This window comes from Tachypleus tridentatus, chromosome 6 (assembly GCF_004210375.1).
Source record: "Tachypleus tridentatus isolate NWPU-2018 chromosome 6, ASM421037v1, whole genome shotgun sequence".
NCBI classification, from domain to species: Eukaryota; Metazoa; Arthropoda; class Merostomata; order Xiphosura; family Limulidae; genus Tachypleus; species Tachypleus tridentatus.
The window spans coordinates 46,482,841-46,500,604 of NC_134830.1; positions in this window are offsets into that span (position 1 = coordinate 46,482,841).

Genomic DNA, 17,764 nt, shown 5'->3' on the forward strand with positions numbered 1-17,764 from the left:
AAGACCACTGAAGTATCAGAAAGTTGTATATGGAACGCGGGAGAGTGTTAACAACATTGCATGTCTGTTAAGACCACTGAAGTATCAGAAAGTTGTATATCAAACAGGAGAGAGTATTAACAACAGTACATGTCTGTTAAGACCGCTAAGGTATCAGAAAGTTGTATAGGAAACACGAGAGAGTATTAACAACAGTACATATTTGTTACGACATCTGAAGTATCAGAAAGTTGTATATGAGACACGAGAGAGTATTAACAACAGTACATATCTGTTAAGACCACTGAAGTATCAGAAAGTTATATATGAAACATGAGAGAGTTTCAACAGTTCATGTGTGTTAAAACCACTGAAGTATCAGAAAGCTGTATACGAAACACGAGAGAGTATTAACAACAGTACATATCTGTTAAGACCACTGAAGTATCAGAAAGTTATATATGAAACATGAGAGAGTTTCAACAGTACATGTGTGTTAAAACCACTGAAGTATCAGAAAGTTGTATATGAAACACAAGAGAGTATTAACAACAGTATATATTTGTTACGACATCTGAAGTATCAGAAAGTTGTATATGAAACACGAGAGAGTATTAACAACAGTACATATCTGTTAAGACCACTGAAGTATCAAAAACTTCTGTATAAAAAAAGGGTATTAGCAACAATACATGTCTATTGAAACCACTGAAGTGTCAGAAAGTTGTGAACAAAACACAAGAGTGTTAGCAACAGTAGTTGTCTGTTAAGACCACTGAAGCAGCTGTTTTTCTTGTTTCCTGGAAGTTTACAAGATGTAGGAAAACTTACATTTAGTGATGGACTTCAGGTTTTGTTTAAAATATACCATTAATTAATTATTCCTTATCTGTAAAGTATATCATACACGTATAAATTAACGTTAAAATACCTGTTGATGTATGCTTTCCCTATAAAATAGAAAGCATTTCTTGTTATCTCTCTCATGTTTACGTGTTTGTTTGTTAAAATGAAACACTGACATTTATCTTAAAACGTTTAATTTTCACTATACGTTTTACAATTCCAATTTATATTCTATCAAACCTAGTCAAATAGAAGTAGTAAACTTTTTATTAGGTTTCTCAAATCTTTGTTTTGATGGGAAAATCTTTGGGCGTGCGTGGAAGATGTTTACAGTTTTCAGATTCAATTAAGAATGTTAATAAACAGAAGAATAGAAGGAATAAAACATTTCTCCCTTCCTCTCCCTTCCAAAAAAAAACGTTCTATTTAAAGTATCTCTTAAAAATTACAAATTTTTTACCCTCTTCAAAAAATCAAATATTAGATATCAGGAAGAAGTTATAGTCTTTTGTTTTGTTTGGGTTCTGCAACTAGTAGTCCCTAATTTAAAAGCGATAGACTTAGGAAAAAGGTAGTAAGTTAAAATCACTCACCACTGTCTCTTTGAATATTCATTACCAACAAATAGCGTTATTGATCGTTACATTACAACGCCCCACAGCCGAAAAGGAGAGCAAACAAACAATAAATGTTGGTCCTTTTTAGGAAGTTTAGAAAAATCAAAGGATTTTTGTGTTATTCTTGTCAATATTTTATTTTAAGTAGAGTTTCTTAGTTTTAATTTTTAGACTATGAAGAGAATGTCAAAGTATTTTCTTAGATTTTCAACAAACGAAAGAGCTAAAAGAAAACATGCTGCGAAATTAACTAAGTAGCTAGGTGTTAGGTTTTGAAGTTTAGATAACGAAATTGACAAAAACGTGATGTAAATTTATCAGAAAACATCGATTTTTTTTCACCAGCTTCACCTTTAAACACCATGACGGGGGATAGCCTTGTCTGGTTTGTTTGTTTGTTTGTTTTGAATTTCGCGCAAAGCTACTCAAGGGCTATCTGCGCTAGCCGTCCCTTATTTAACAGTGTAAGACTAGAGGGAAGGCAGCTAGTCATCACTACCCATTGCCAACTTTCGGGCTACTCTTTTACCAACGAATAGTGGGATTGAGCGAACCTTATAACGCCCCCACGGCTGAGAGGGCGAGCATGTTTGGTGCGACGGGCTTTGTCTGGTAAGTTTTTTATTAATATATGTTATATGAAAGAAATTACAGCTACAAAAACGAACTAATTTAATCCGATATCAATACACGTAATGTATAAGTTTGTTTGTTTGTCCATGAACTCCTTCTACAGTTTTGAAACTAACAGGACCAAACTTGATATGCAAACTATGCATTGAAACTGTCAACATATTAATTTAAAGTAAAACAAAAACCAGAAAAGCTACACATAGTTCAATAAATCTCGGATTATATTTATTACATCTAATAATTATTAAATATTTTTAGGTATGTGTTGTTCTGCTTCTTTTTTATAATTTGAGTCCATAGTGAGGGAATATATTGAGGGTATTTAGGCATTTTTGTAATAAAGTTATTAAAAAGACTACCTTTTCTCTCAGGATAATAATACTCTTGTTCTGCTAGTCCTGATGAAATCGCAGAGGCGAAACGTTGGCTGAAAGAAAACTCTGTTCATTATTACCTGGAGAGGCCCGGCACAGCCAGATTGTTATGGCGCTCGACTCGTAATCTGAGGGTTGAGGGCTCAAATCACCATTACATCAAACATGCTAGCCTCTTCAGCCGTTGGAGCATTATATTGTGACGGTCAATCCCACTATTCGTTGTTAAAAGAGTAGCCCAAGAGTTGGCGGTGGGTGGTGATGACTAAGTGTCTTCCCTCTAGTCTTGCACTGCTAAATTAGGGACGGCTAGTGCAGAGAGCTCTCGTGTAGCTTTGCGCAAAATTCAAACAAATACAGGTACATAAATTATATTCGTTTAGTAACAATACCAAAATGAGAACGAGATTATATTGTTTGGAGTATTTTACGTCTTGTTGATAGTGAACATTGATATACTGGAATGTGTATTATCTCAAAGTACGCCCAAATTTAGTATCAAAGTGACAAAAAATAACTTACTTCTTGCTTATATGAGATTAAATATCACCAACTAACTTTATTTTTGAATATAAATTATGAGCAGTGTGCTTGGTTTATCGTTATCTCGCTTGAAAATAAATAAATTGTTCTGTGACGTATGTTGTTTTTTATCTACTTCAGTGTTGTTTTAAAAAAGACATTAAGAATGTATCTATTATTTATTTTGTAATAAGTACTATTGTGTGATTCATATTTGAAATATGCTCATGCATATGTATAATATTAGAAAAAATACACATATAACTATTTCACAAACATATTGAAGTTGAACTATTTCGTCCAAACTCTCGACATGGCTCGATTGTTTACTCTAAAGGGCAGGATAAAATATTAAACACGGTACAATAACTAAACAAACTGTTCCTTAAAAAAATAACAAAAACACCGACAGCGCTCGTTTCATCAAGGCCACGTGCCTGGCCAACCGACCAACCAGTTTTCCCAGCATTCTTCATTAGCAAACAAAGACCGTACTAAAGTACAGGGCGGAGGTTAAATAGTTGACCGTGTAAACGCGTAACGCACACTCACACATATTTTTACATGCATGTAGGTATGCCAACTCATATTTACAGAGGCAGTGCATTTTAACGTCACTAACATCAAATCATACACATCTATGATGCTAAATAAATATCTAATCTAATGCAGGTTATGTTATACACAGGCAGCTAAAACTACAGAGAAAGTATTCCTGTCCACAAAAAACTCTTAGATTATTATATATATATATATACACAAAACATTATACCTGTTCGACAAGAATTATCTGTTTCCATGTTTGGTGATTGATAGTTATGTCTCTCGCTGTGTTACGGCGGAGGGAAATTATTTGACAGAGCTGAACTTCCGGTTCTTTCTCCTGGGAACTTCCTGTATGCTGCCTTCGTGTTGTTTCATCACTGAGTGCTACGAGAAAAATTTAATCCATCTTTTTTGTACAGGTCACTGAGGGCGTGGTCTGAAGAACGGAAACCACATCTGATTGTGCATATATTTATATATATATACAGTTGCAATAGAATATTTTATTGAACCCAACGAAACAAATAATAACATCAGTAACTAGACAAGTGATTACTTCTTAAAAAACGAACGTATGTTGTTCATGTTTTTAATACACGAACTTAAGTTTGTACATAAAAGTTAGTAATAAAAAAAGTTCTAAACAAGCTTCGAATTTGTTTGGTTTTTAAGGACACAACGGGCTGTCTGGTTTGTGCCAATCATTTATATCGAGTTTTAGATTTTTAAACCTAAATTACGACTTAACCAATATCGTATTGGTGATAAACCTGGTGCATGTAACGTTTAATAACGTATGAAAACGCTAGAACAACAGCTATGAATTAAAGCTTTCATCTTGTAACGATTTTCACTGAAGAGGTATTTAACATTCTAAAACATATAATTTAAGTTTCTGGCTAAAACTCAGTTACTTTTTTTCCCATGCTCTTTCATTTTCTTAAAACATAAAGAAACGAATATAGAACACTATGCAAACGTCAATAAAACGCCCTTTGACTCCTGTTGCCAGCAGTTGCAAAGTGAAAGGGTTTATCACGTGCGGTAAATGTATTTGCATGTGGATGTGACCACCATGGGATATCAAATTATTAAGGAAAAGACAGCAGAGTTTTTTTTTTTAAGGTAGACAAAGAAACTTTAAAGCTGAAAGAAAAATCTTCTGTTGTCTTGGGTTTTGTACATCTTCAGATATAGATTAAAGTCATATGTTGTTAATTCTGCTAAAATATTTCGTAGAGGTTATCTTGTGTAGCGCTCCGTTGGGACAACAGTAACTTTACGAACTTACACCGTTAAAATTCGTGGTTTGATTTTCCGAGATGGACACAACAGATTTTCAAGACAAGGATATCTCTTGTGCTTAATGGCAATGGAAAACAATGGAATATAGGTCAACATGTAACACCCAGATCATCTTAAATGATACCAGCAACAAGTCGCACCCCAGCCGTTGTAAGCAAGGTGCAGCGTATTGTATGAGATGATAATCCACGAACACAAAGATCAGTGTCAAGAGCCATTCACATGCCCCTGGCAAAAGGTTTTCTCCATCCGGGAAAACGACATGAGCCACGCGTAAACAAGGTGTTTCCATGATGTACAAGTTCAATTGTTTTACACTTCATGCACCTGAAGAATGCAAAAGCTAAGCATTCTATTTCATATGAGGATATTGTAGTTGAGTTGCCACCTTCAGCAGCTATGGAGTTCGGTGCTGTTGAAACAGGCGTTGGGATATGGTTCGTACGGGGAGGTAGGGTGTGCTTTAGACATGACAGCCTTACGACATAGCCTTTTGCAATATAAGTCATGCTGTAGAGTTATTGTCAGATATACACTTTACAGATAAAATATGATCGAACATAAAGTACTTAACATCTGTTTAACTACGGTTAGCAGGTAAACTTAACTTTTTGTTACTTCCTTAAGCCTGTTTTCTCCGAAGCAAAAAAAATATTCAAAATATGAATTTTCAAAAACCGTTTTTGTTTTTCTTTCTCTTGTTTCGTTTGTACATGATCAACGGAAAGATGGAGATAGTAGCCCCGTACAGTTCGAATGCCTGATGTTATTTGATATTAAACTTTCAGGGGAGGAGTTGAACTTCGCCCACCAGTTTTGTTATATAAAAACTTAAATTTAAACTTAGTGTATATCTCATATAGTTTCAGCATTTTTTTTTCACGTATATGTTTTGCTGTTATAATTTGGTGTTACAAAGATTTTCCAGTTATTACTGTCTGAGTTACTGAGATAACAATTGCTTGTTTGTTTGATTTAAAGCAATGTCACATTCAACCATCTGCAGTGTCCAATGCGGGAAATTGAACCTTGAAATGTAGCGCTATAACGCCATAGGCTTATCATTGTCTCACCAGAGAAACCGAATAAAGAACATATTACTTCCATAACACATTATGTATTCACATTGATGATAGAATAATGACATACATGTTTGTAGTGATAATGTATACATTTTGATGGTAGAATACTGATATACGTTACTTTGATGACTAGCTGCCTTCCCTCTAGTTTTACACTGCTAAATTAGGGATGGCTAGCGCAGATAGCCCTCATGTAGCTTTGCGCGAAATAAAAAGAATTGATGGTAGAATACTGATATACGTTACTTTGATGGTAGAACACTGACATACGTTACTTTGATGGTAGAATACAGACATACGTTACTTTGATGGTAGAATACTGATATACGTTAGTTTTGACAAGAAAGCATATGTTCTTACGTTTAAATACTAACTACACTAATTGTGATGGTAATTTACCTATTTTGATGATATAATTGTGACTAGCTCACAACTTACCTCTGGATATATAACAATCATTTTACTGAAGGATTTATACAATCATTTCCACACCAGAATATTGTCACGTGGTAAACATTTCTTACGATTCAATACTAAAACACCAACTGATGCATTATAAACTGGGAATAAGACAGAAGAACTGTGACAAATATTGGCAAAGACACACCTAGTACTGGACTGAGCGTGGCCCAGTGGTTAATGTGTCGGACACTAGAATTAATTGAGTGAGGTACTGTGGTTTGTATCCCATTACCGCCACAAAATATAAACATGATCTTCAGACATTGAGATGAGGGAGAGTTATAATCGTAAGGGTCAAATCTCACAATTCGATGAAACAAGGCTAGCCCAAGTGTGGCGAGATTCACTAGTTCCTTTTCCTCTTGTCCAATTAGAAAACGAGGAAATAGTAGGTATGTGATAGTCTCAATTTTTAAAAGCGTCGTATTAACAGTTCAGAAATGAACTCACTGGCTTTTGTTGATACGGGTTTGGATTCGATTCCAATATCGAGGATTACCAGAGTAATGTGAGGAATCTTCGATAAAGCCCGAGGACATTCCTTACTTGTAAGAAAGGGAAGAGTGTGGTAATTTGATATGTTAAAAAAAACTCCCTTAGTAACAGTAACCAAAGGGTTTTTCCCGTATGTCAGTTGGTAGTCTACTGACCTGGCAAGTGAAAGAACCTGGATTTAATCCCACATACGAAAGTCGTGGAATAGTAACACAGACTATACCTCTACTAATACGAGCAGTTAGCATATAGAATTTTGACAGACGCTTCCCTTGGTATACTAAAAGTATGTGGTGATACAGCAATATGAACGTGGTGAAGCCGTGATACGATAGTATCGATACATCGTTCGATACAAATTGTATATTTTCACGAACTTTTATACAGAAAAAATCAGAACTTCTAATAAAGTATTTTTGCTAACAATTAATAATTCAATAAAGGAAAATGTACATGTTGTCTTTATTTATTTTATCGAAAACTTTACATGAAAAGTAACATAAGAAATTAGAAATTACAAAATAGAGAGACAGGTATTGACTACTTTGTTTTACTTCTCTTGTCAGCTGCCGTTTAGTCAGTCAAACCTGATAATTTGACAAAAAAACCACTGCAAAGTGTGAAGTACTTATATAAGACAATGTTAGTAATATATATATAATAAATTACAGACAAGACTGTCAAACCTTGTAACTAACTGTTGGTAAAAACGTCTGTATCTGGATACGCGTCGTATCGACTTCTGTGATGAAATAGGCACCCCTACATTCTACATTGACAGTAAGATAACAGCTGATAAGCACTGCTTCTCTGTAAAAGAAAGAACTTTGATATCAGAATACTAATTAACAACCAAAGAAATCATACATTAGAGATAGAATGATGCTATCAAATGCGACTCATTTTGCGCCTTTGTTTTTAATCCCTGTTTTTGAACAAAATATATGTTTGTTTATACAGATATTTCTTTATATAATTACATTAGTTATACATTTAGTCCCAACCTCCGCGGTAAATCTGAAGATTTAGAACGCTAAAATCTGAATTTTGATACCTGTGATGGGCGCAGCACAGATAGCCAATTATGTATATGTGCGCTAAACAACAAACAAACATTTAGCCTTCATTGATTCAAGTAATTATGAAAGTTTATAACAGTGAAAACCGTGTTTCGATACCGCCTGTAGGTACAGCACAAATAATCCTCTGTGTTGCTTTGTCAGAAACACGTAATAATTACCCATGTGTTGTTACCTACGACTTAAAACTTCTTTACGTTTTCTGGTGGATAGTTTGATATTGTTTTAGTGTTGACTGTTTAAACTAGGAAAACAGCATTTGGTCACAGGTCTCATTATAGGTACGTATTTACTACTCACACTTTCAAGTAGTTTATTTAACAATACTTCACCTGGCAATTTTTTTTTTTTAATTACAAAAATGAATTAGTTGTAACATAATACAGTTTTCACTACAACAGTTTTATTGAGTTATGGAACAAATTGACTGCCATTGATACGCCGTCTTGAAGAGTTCAATGTTACATACAGGGCATTCTATTAAAACTCGCTCTATGAAACACACACGCCACCAGGTATTGACAGTTCCTATTTTTAACCTGCCAGCTTAAATAAATCTACAATTTTCCACGCTAGAGAGGTAACAAAGTGACAAAGCTATCACATACAGATAGATATATTTTTAATACGGCTATGTTGTATCCACTAGAACATCTGTTGGTGTGTATATCCCAAGTCACAGCTGAAAACAGTGTTTCAAGTTCTGTACAGAGATTAAATACACGTAGTCCATCTGTTCATGCGTCTCGTAATTATAAGTATTTCCACCAGGGTGTATCACTTTAGGGTTAAAGTTACAAAATATTTTATTGTATATATGTTGTAAAGAGCAAAAAACAATAAAAACGAATGGCATCATTACAACACAAAACTATTATAAACCACGTGACTCAGTGGCACGTTTGAGTGGCTTATAATGCTATATATACTTGAAGGGCAAATCACAGGTAGCATCTTTGAATCCATTTATATAACGGAAACTGGTTTCTAACAGTAATAACACGACGGATTTTTGTTTATTTTTGTATCAATTATATTTTCTGATGTTTAGCTTTACTGTAGGAATTCGTCCCAATTTTAGTATAGGAGGTGTTATGAAGTTACATGGTGGTTGCTTAGTGACTGTCTGTTTATTTGATGATTAGATATGCAGAGAACAAAGTTTTGATCAAAAAAAAGGAGCGAACTAAGCGTAAAGAGTTAAACCTGAAGCAGTTTACAAGAACAATAATCAAATGAATGTTTGTATTATACGAGTATTTCATACTGTCTTACATTGAGTACACACTCATTATATTAGCCTAATAAACTGATGTAGTCTAGTCTAATGCTCATTAATTACCACTGAAACGAAACAGTAATATTTTGTTTATAAATGACTTTATTAATTACCATTATCCTAGTAAACTGAAGAAGTCTAGTCTAAAGCTCATTAGTTATCACTGTAACGAAACAGTAATATTTTGTTTATAAGTGACTTTGTTAGGTTTCCTTTATCCTAATAAACTGAAGTAGTCTATTCTAATGTTCATTAGTTACCACTGTAACAAAGCAATATATTTTGTTTATAAGTGACTTTGGTAATAACCATTATCCTAACAAAATGAAGTACTCTAACGTTAATTAGTTACCACTGTAAAGAAGCAATAATATATTCTTTATAACTGATGTTGCTAATTATTGTTATTCTAAAAAAATGAAGCAGTGTAGCCTAAAGCACATTAGTTATCACAGTAACAAAACAGTAATATTTTGTTTATAAGTGGCTTTGTTAGGTTACCATTATTATAATAAACTGAAGTAGTCTAGTCTAATGTTCATTAATTACAACTCTAACGAAAGAGCAATATTTTATTTATAAGTGACTTTGTTAATTACCATTATCCTAATAAACTGAAATAGTCTAATGTTCATTAGTTACTACTGTAACGAAGAAATAATAATTTAATTATAAGTGATTTTCTTAAGTTACCGTTATCCTAATAAACTGAAATAGCGTAGTCTAATGTTCATTACTTACCACTGTAACTAACAGTAATATTTTGTTTATAAGTGACTTTGTTAGGTTACCATTATCCTAATAAACTGAAGTACTCTAGTCTAATGTTCATTAGTTACCACTGTAACGAAGCAATAATATTTTGTTTATAAGTGACTTTGTTAATTGCCATTATCCTAATAAACTGAAGTACTCTAGTCTAATGTTCATTAGTTACCACTGTAACGAAGCAATAATATTTTGTTTATAAGTGACTTTGTTAATTGCCATTATCCTAATAAACTGAAGTACTCTAGTCTAATGTTCATTAGTTACCACTGTAACGAAGCCATAATATTTTGTTTATAAGTGACTTTGTTAATTGCCATTATCCTAATAAACTGAAGTACTCTAGTCTAATGTTCATTAGTTACCACTGTAACGAAGCAATCGTTTTTTGATTATAGCTAACTTTGTTTGGATACTATTATCCTAATAAAATGAAATAGTCTAGTGTAATGTTTTTGGTTTCTGTTGTAATTAAACAGTAATATTTTGTTTATAATGACTTTGTTAGGTTCCCATTATCCTAATAAACTCAAGTAGTCTAATCTTACTTTTATTAGTTTCCACTGTAACGAAACAGTAATATTTTGTTTATAAGTGATGTTGTTAATTACCATTATCCTAATAAAATGAAATAGTCTAACGTTCATTAGTTACCACTGTAACGAAGCAATCATGTTTTGTTTATAAAAGACTTTGTTAATTACCATTATTTTAATAAACTGAAATAGTCTAATCTTCATCAGTTGCTACTGTAACGAAGCAATAATATTTTATTTATAAGTGACTTTCTTAAGTTACCATTATCCTAATAAATTGAAATAATGTAGTCTAATGTTTATTAGTTACCACTGTAACTAAACAGTAATATATTGTTTATATGTGACTTTGTTAGGTTATCATTAACCTAATAAACCGAAACGGTCTAGTCTAATGTTGATTCGTTACCACTATAGCGAAGTAATAATATTTTTTTATAAGTGACTTTGTTTGGTTACCGTGATTAATAATAAAGTATAATCTACTGAGGAAAAGAACAGAGAAGTTCCTGGGTATTATTTAGCGTGGGTTGCGTGGGGAAAGAAGGCCAGATTATTTTGTATAATTTTAGCACTATCTTTAAACACATGTTTGTTTGTTTTTTTAAATAAAGAGATCTTAGAGGACGCTTGTTCAGTTTGGTCTCACGAATCGCTCTGAAAGCACCATGGCATATCTTCTATATAACGCTCAATGAAACATAACCGTTTCGGTAGCAATTTAGTTGCAGTATGTGGAGGCAAGGTTATAGGAATTAATGTTTTTTTTCAAAGGTTGCTTAGCCCTTAACAATATATTAATGTAATATTATAAAAATACTATGGCTTTTCCCGATGCAATCAAGCTAGACTTTTTTGTCGATGTAGGATAGCACGAGACGTTTTGTTGTCAGGATTGTATTATCGTGAACAAGATAATATAGAGATTTTATAGACTGAGAAATATAAATTCATGATTGAAACTCGAAGTTCTCTGTAAGTGGACACACCAAGCCACGACATTATGTCAATATCTGTAACTCTTTGTTATCTGTAAGTGGACACACCAAGCCACGACATTATGTCAATATCTGTAACTCTTTGTTATATTAGTAACACACTAAGACACTACATGATGTCAGTAGCTATACCTTCTTGTTATATTAGTCAACTAATATAACAAAAAATGTTTTGAGTTATATCATATTAGTAGCTGTACCTCCTTGTTATATTAGTTAACACGCTAAGCCACGATATGATGTCAGTAGGTGCATCTCTTTGTTGTATGAGTCCATACACTGAGACACGAAATGATGCCGGTAGTTGTACTTCCTTGGTATATTAGTCAACTAATGTAACAACAAAAAATGTTTTGAGTTATATTGTGTTAGTAGCTGTACCTCCTTGTTATATTAGTAAACACACTAAGCCACGATATGATGTCAGTAGCTGTAACGTCAACACATTAATACACGATATAATATCAGTAGTTGTATCTCCTTGTTATGTACGTCAATACATTAACACACGATATAATATCAGTAGTTGTATCTCCTTCTTATATTAGTCAACACATTAAGACACGATATAATATCAGTAGTTGTACCTCCTTGTTATGTACGTCAATACATTAACACACGATATAATATCAGTAGTTGTATCTCCTTGTTATGTACGTCAATACATTAACACACGATATAATATCAGTAGTTGTACCTCCTTCTTATATTAGTCAACACATTAAGACACGATATAATATCAATAGTTGTATCTCCTTGTTATGTACGTCAATACATTAAGACACGATATAATATCAGTAGTTGTACCTCCTTGTTATGTACGTCAATACATTAACACACGATATAATATCAGTAGTTGTATCTCCTTGTTATGTACGTCAATACATTAAGACACGATATAATATCAGTAGTTGTACCTCCTTCTTATATTAGTCAACACATTAAGACACGATATAATATCAATAGTTGTATCTCCTTGTTATGTACGTCAATACATTAACACACGATATAATATCAGTAGTTGTATCTCCTTGTTATGTTCGTCAATACATTAACACACGATATAATATCAGTAGTTGTACCTCCTTCTTATATTAGTCAACACATTAAGACACGATATAATATCAGTAGTTGTATCTCCTTGTTATGTAGTCAATACATTAACACACGATATGATGTCAGTAGCTATACCTCCTTGTTATATTAGTCAACACACTAATCTACGATTTGATGTTAGAATTATGAATTACAATGACTTACGAGAAGTGCAGGTTTCTTTAAAAGGTGATTTGATGTATGTTTAGAAGTTGTACCAAAGCTAAAGTAAAAAGTGAATAAATAAATAGAATAAACGTAATCTTAAATAACAGATAATTGAAGATGAAGGATGTCACCAACACATCCAGCCGAAGACATCAATAATGACATAACTTTTTTGATAGGTATTTTACCCTTTAAGCCTTCTCACTTTCATTTTAACCTCATCAACTTGTTACTAAACTGTCTATTCGTTTAATGAAGTGTCTTGTACATTACTATTTATTTTGAGTGCGCACTCTAGGCTACTTGTAATACAGTTCCTTCAAATCACATGATTCTTATCGTCTGTTACTAATGTCATTTTTACCTGTTATTTCGTAAAGACGGGGTTTTTACTAAAATTCTGTCGCTTGTAAGAAAATTTCTATACATTTCAAACATTGCATGTGGTAACCCTAAACATAATAATAATAATAATAATACGAATAAAATTTTAAAAATGTTTTTCGTGCATTCTTCAAATGAATTTTCTTTTGTTAAGTTACAGCTTCATCTAGGAGCGTGATGTTTTACTGTTTGTATCAGAAACATTGCCTTAAGTTACAGCTTCATCTAGGAGCGTGATGTTTTACTGTTTGTATCAGAAACATTGCCTTAAGTTACAGCTTCATCTAGGAGCGTGATGTTTTACTGTTTGTATCAGAAACATTGCCTTAAGTGACAGCTTCATCTAGGAGCGTGATGTTTTACTGTTTGTATCAGAAACATTGCCTTAAGTTACAGCTTCATCTAGGAGTGTGATGTTTTACTGTTTGTATCAGAAACATTGCCTTAAGTTACAGCTTCATCTAGGAGCGTGATGTTTTACTGTTTGTATCAGAAACATTGCCTTAAGTTACAGCTTCATCTAGGAGCGTGATGTTTTACTGTTTGTATCAGAAACATTGCCTTAAGTTACAGCTTCATCTAGGAGCGTGATGTTTTACTGTTTGTATCAGAAACATTGCCTTAAGTTACAGCTTCATCTAGAAGCGTGATGTTTTACTGTTTGTATCAGAAACATTGCCTTAAGTTACAGCTTCATCGAGGAGCGTGATGTTTTACTGTTTGTATCAGAAACATTGCGAACAAATTTTTCAGTTATTGAAATGTTTTCAAATTCAGCAAAAAGGCCCCTTCATAACTCTAGAAACAGGTTTTCGCGTCCGTTGTAGACACAGCACATTGTGTAGTTTTGTGCTTAATAACAAACAAACATATAGCAGAAAAAAGTGATTTAAATTTTACTAAATTTCAAAATGCCAAATTGAGTCTTTTTCCTGCTTGAAATATTTCCATGGGACATAATACATACAGTTTTCAGTATACCGCTTTGTAGTTTCTTCAAACGCTTTTCGTATCCGACATTGATTATAAGTTCCTTTTTATATTTGATTAAATCTGTCCAGTTTTTCATACCTTGTACAGGTACGATAAGATATAAACACACGTTAACGTTACTTTATGGGTTGACGCGTGGGCGTGATGACTTTGAAGGCACGCCTTGAATAACTCTCAAATAAACAAAGGTGTTTTCTCTCTTTTTTTTGTTTGTTTTAGACAAAATGTCTCATAAAAATCCTCGAGTTCGATTTTTAATCTATTCTACTCGGTGCGACATAACGGTTTGATTTTCAAAACTTTATAAGAAAACTTTGAGATGAAATTAAAATATTTCTTGCACAGTTTAGTCTCTTAAAATATACAACCGATGCTGTTTGCTTGTTAACAAATAAAAGTATTTAAAAATATCCTCCTCTTGTCGTAAACAAATCATAAACAAACAAAAACTATTGAACTTAGTGTTTTAATTCACTTCTTATTGTTTGTTATTCGTATTTCGTACATTTTGAAGGAATGTTTCTTTGCTTGCAAATACTTCAGGAAAAATCTACATTCAGGGAATTTTACACATTATTATATTAGTATAGAAAATGTTTCAATTTCAGTCTCAATATTAAGCAAAATAAGGGAAAATATTGTAGCTAATTTCTATTCTCAGTAAGTTAAAGACGAGAACAATCATTGTGAAGACCCAGAGTGTAACATAGTAACTATTACAGAAACGTTATTTTAACAGTAATGGGGACTGACCCTACCCCTACCTTCCGCAGTTATAAAAATACTTAGAATACGGATTTTACTGTGAGATATGATACCCCTTCAACCACCCGTACGGCGACACGAATACTTGCTTTGAGGTATACCGTTCCTCCTGTCTTCCGTACTGTGACACAAATACTTATTTTGAGGTATAACTTCCTCTCACCTTCCGACAGTGACCCAAATACTTGTTTTGATGTATAAAGTACCCCCACCGCCCGTACGGTGACACAAATACTTGTTTTAAACTGGATATATAAACATCCGGCTTATAAAGAAAGAAAGGATGTATTAATTTCCAGAGTCTCAGATGATTCACGTGTTTTACAGCAACTATTCTTGCAACCACATTATCCAAGTCTATTATCTGTGGACTTTGGACACCTTTATAGTGCAGGTTACATGACAAATGGCACACCAACCTTTAGTAAACATCATCTCGTTTCAACGCTGTTTACTAAACACTCTATACCAAGACTAAAATTAAGCAGAAGATATTACAGTAACCATAAGGCTACGTTAATAAACGTTTTTTTTCTACAGCTAAGCTAACCATTATTAGTCTGTGAAAGGGTCAGGGCTGTTGTTATCAGAACAAATAAAACTTTCTAGCTTGTAACATATGCTCCATAACAACCAACGTTATTTTAGAATCTTTATTTTCTCTCTCTCTTTTTCTATTTTGAATATTTTAATTCATAACTTCCATTTAAGGGAAATGCAAATAAACGTATAAAGGCTTTTTATCTGATGTGAATTTCACGAATTACGAACTTGTTTAAGTAACTGAGAGTAAAAAAGGATGGTTGAAAAATAATATGAGGGAAGTTCTCATCATGAATTGAAGAAGTAACATGTGACAACAAACTTATTTCATTTGAACATTGTCTTACTAGTAGAAAAGGAACTTAACATCTCTGTGAAGTCCCCTTCCTGACAAGAAGCCAATCGGTAAGTGTCATGGCTTATAACGCTAAAAGTTTCGATACCCTTTGTGAGCACATAACAGATAGCACACGGTGTTGCTTTGTGTTTAACAACAAACATTTAGCCCTCCAGTAGCTTGACGCTAAGTTGGAAGGCTTAAAACGCTAAAAACTGAGTTTCGATACCCCTAGTAAGTGCACCACAGATAGCCCATTGTTCTGCTTTGTGCTTAACAACAAACAGATATTTATCTTTCAAGTGGCTCAGAAGTGAGTCTCAAAGCTTATACCAGTGAATACCAGATAGCCCATTGTGTTGCTTTGTGATTAACTATAAACAGTTGTCTAAAATATTTTTATAAAAATATTTAAAAGATCCATTAATTGCTTTTCTTCACATTTTACTGACACCTGTGATTTTAATGTCTAAAAAGACGAACATAACACTTTTTATACTTATCACAAAGAAATATTTAATTTATACTTAGAGGTAAATATACATTTTTATTATACCCGTTTGCTGAAAAATGTTCGTTTGAGTTGAAATTTCGCTCAAAGCTACACGACAGTTATCTGTGGTAGCCGTCCCTAATTTAGCTGTGATTGGAGGGAAGGCAACCAGTCATCACCGTCCACTACCAACTCTTTTACCAACGAATAGTGGAATTCATCGTAACATTATGTCTCTCTCACTGCTGAAAGAGCGAACATGTTTGGTGGGATGGGGAATTCGAACCCACGACAGTCATATTTCGAGTCTAGCGCTCTAACTACCCGACCATGCCAGATAATTTGCTGAAATAACCATATCCTTTGTCGATAAGTACTCAGCTCTATATAGAATTAAATTAACACACGACAAAAATAAAATCACGTTTGGTTGCTGTTAAGCAAAAATTTAATCACTCGGTTAATCACAGTGAATATCGAAACACAACATTTTTTGTTATAAGCCCTCAGTCTTTCCACCGATAACCTGAGTGGGTAAAAGAAACCAACAAACAAGATAACATATTTTTATTTTTTGAAACAGAGTACACGACAGCTCATTTTTCGTCTTCATTAAAACAAAATTCTTCAAACGTAAAGTGTCGTCAACAGGAACTCCTTTATATCATAAGCACTCGACTCTTAGTCTACGGGTCGTGAGTTCAAATCCCGACATTTGCCCTTGCAGTCCTTAGGTGTTATAACATGACGGCCAATCTCACTATTCATTGGTACATAACAGTTCAGGAGTTGATGGTGGATGGTATTGATTAGCTTGCTTGAAGTCAGTCTTCAGTATTTCTGTGATTGTTGGCCTGGGAGGGTGAGATACTTACTAGATCTCTTCCGAACTGTTGTTTTTAGACGGTCATTACTATGGGCTTCAAGTAAGTTGCCTTTCCTCTAATTTTTCATTTGAAAATTGGGGACGACGAAAAAATTTCTTAAGCTAATTAACTATGCATACTTACAGTTCGCATGTGCACACTGTCTTTCATTGTTTCCAGTACTCTGTTCCTTTGGTCACTAATGGTTTTTCTTGTATTATTTTTACAGTTTTAACCGGCAAAATCACTTTTCTTAGACTGTATTAATACAACTATTTTATCATCTGAATACGGAGCTTGTAATAAAATACTGTTTCTTGTTTAGAAGAAGTTTTCTGATTTTCGGTTGAGTTATACCTGTTTTATTATTTTCATATAATTCACTTCAAGCAATGACATTAAACAAGACATTGGAACAGAAGAATAGTAAGAAGCAATGTCTGATTCAGTCCAACAACATTGTGAAGAACTATTGAAAGTCTACAAAAGTAACATGAACTTCTCTCTCTAAGATCCATGTGGTCTTTTATGTAGATGCCATGTTTCGTTATGTAGCTACGAGAGCTGGAACCATTGGATTATCAACCCATCACACACAG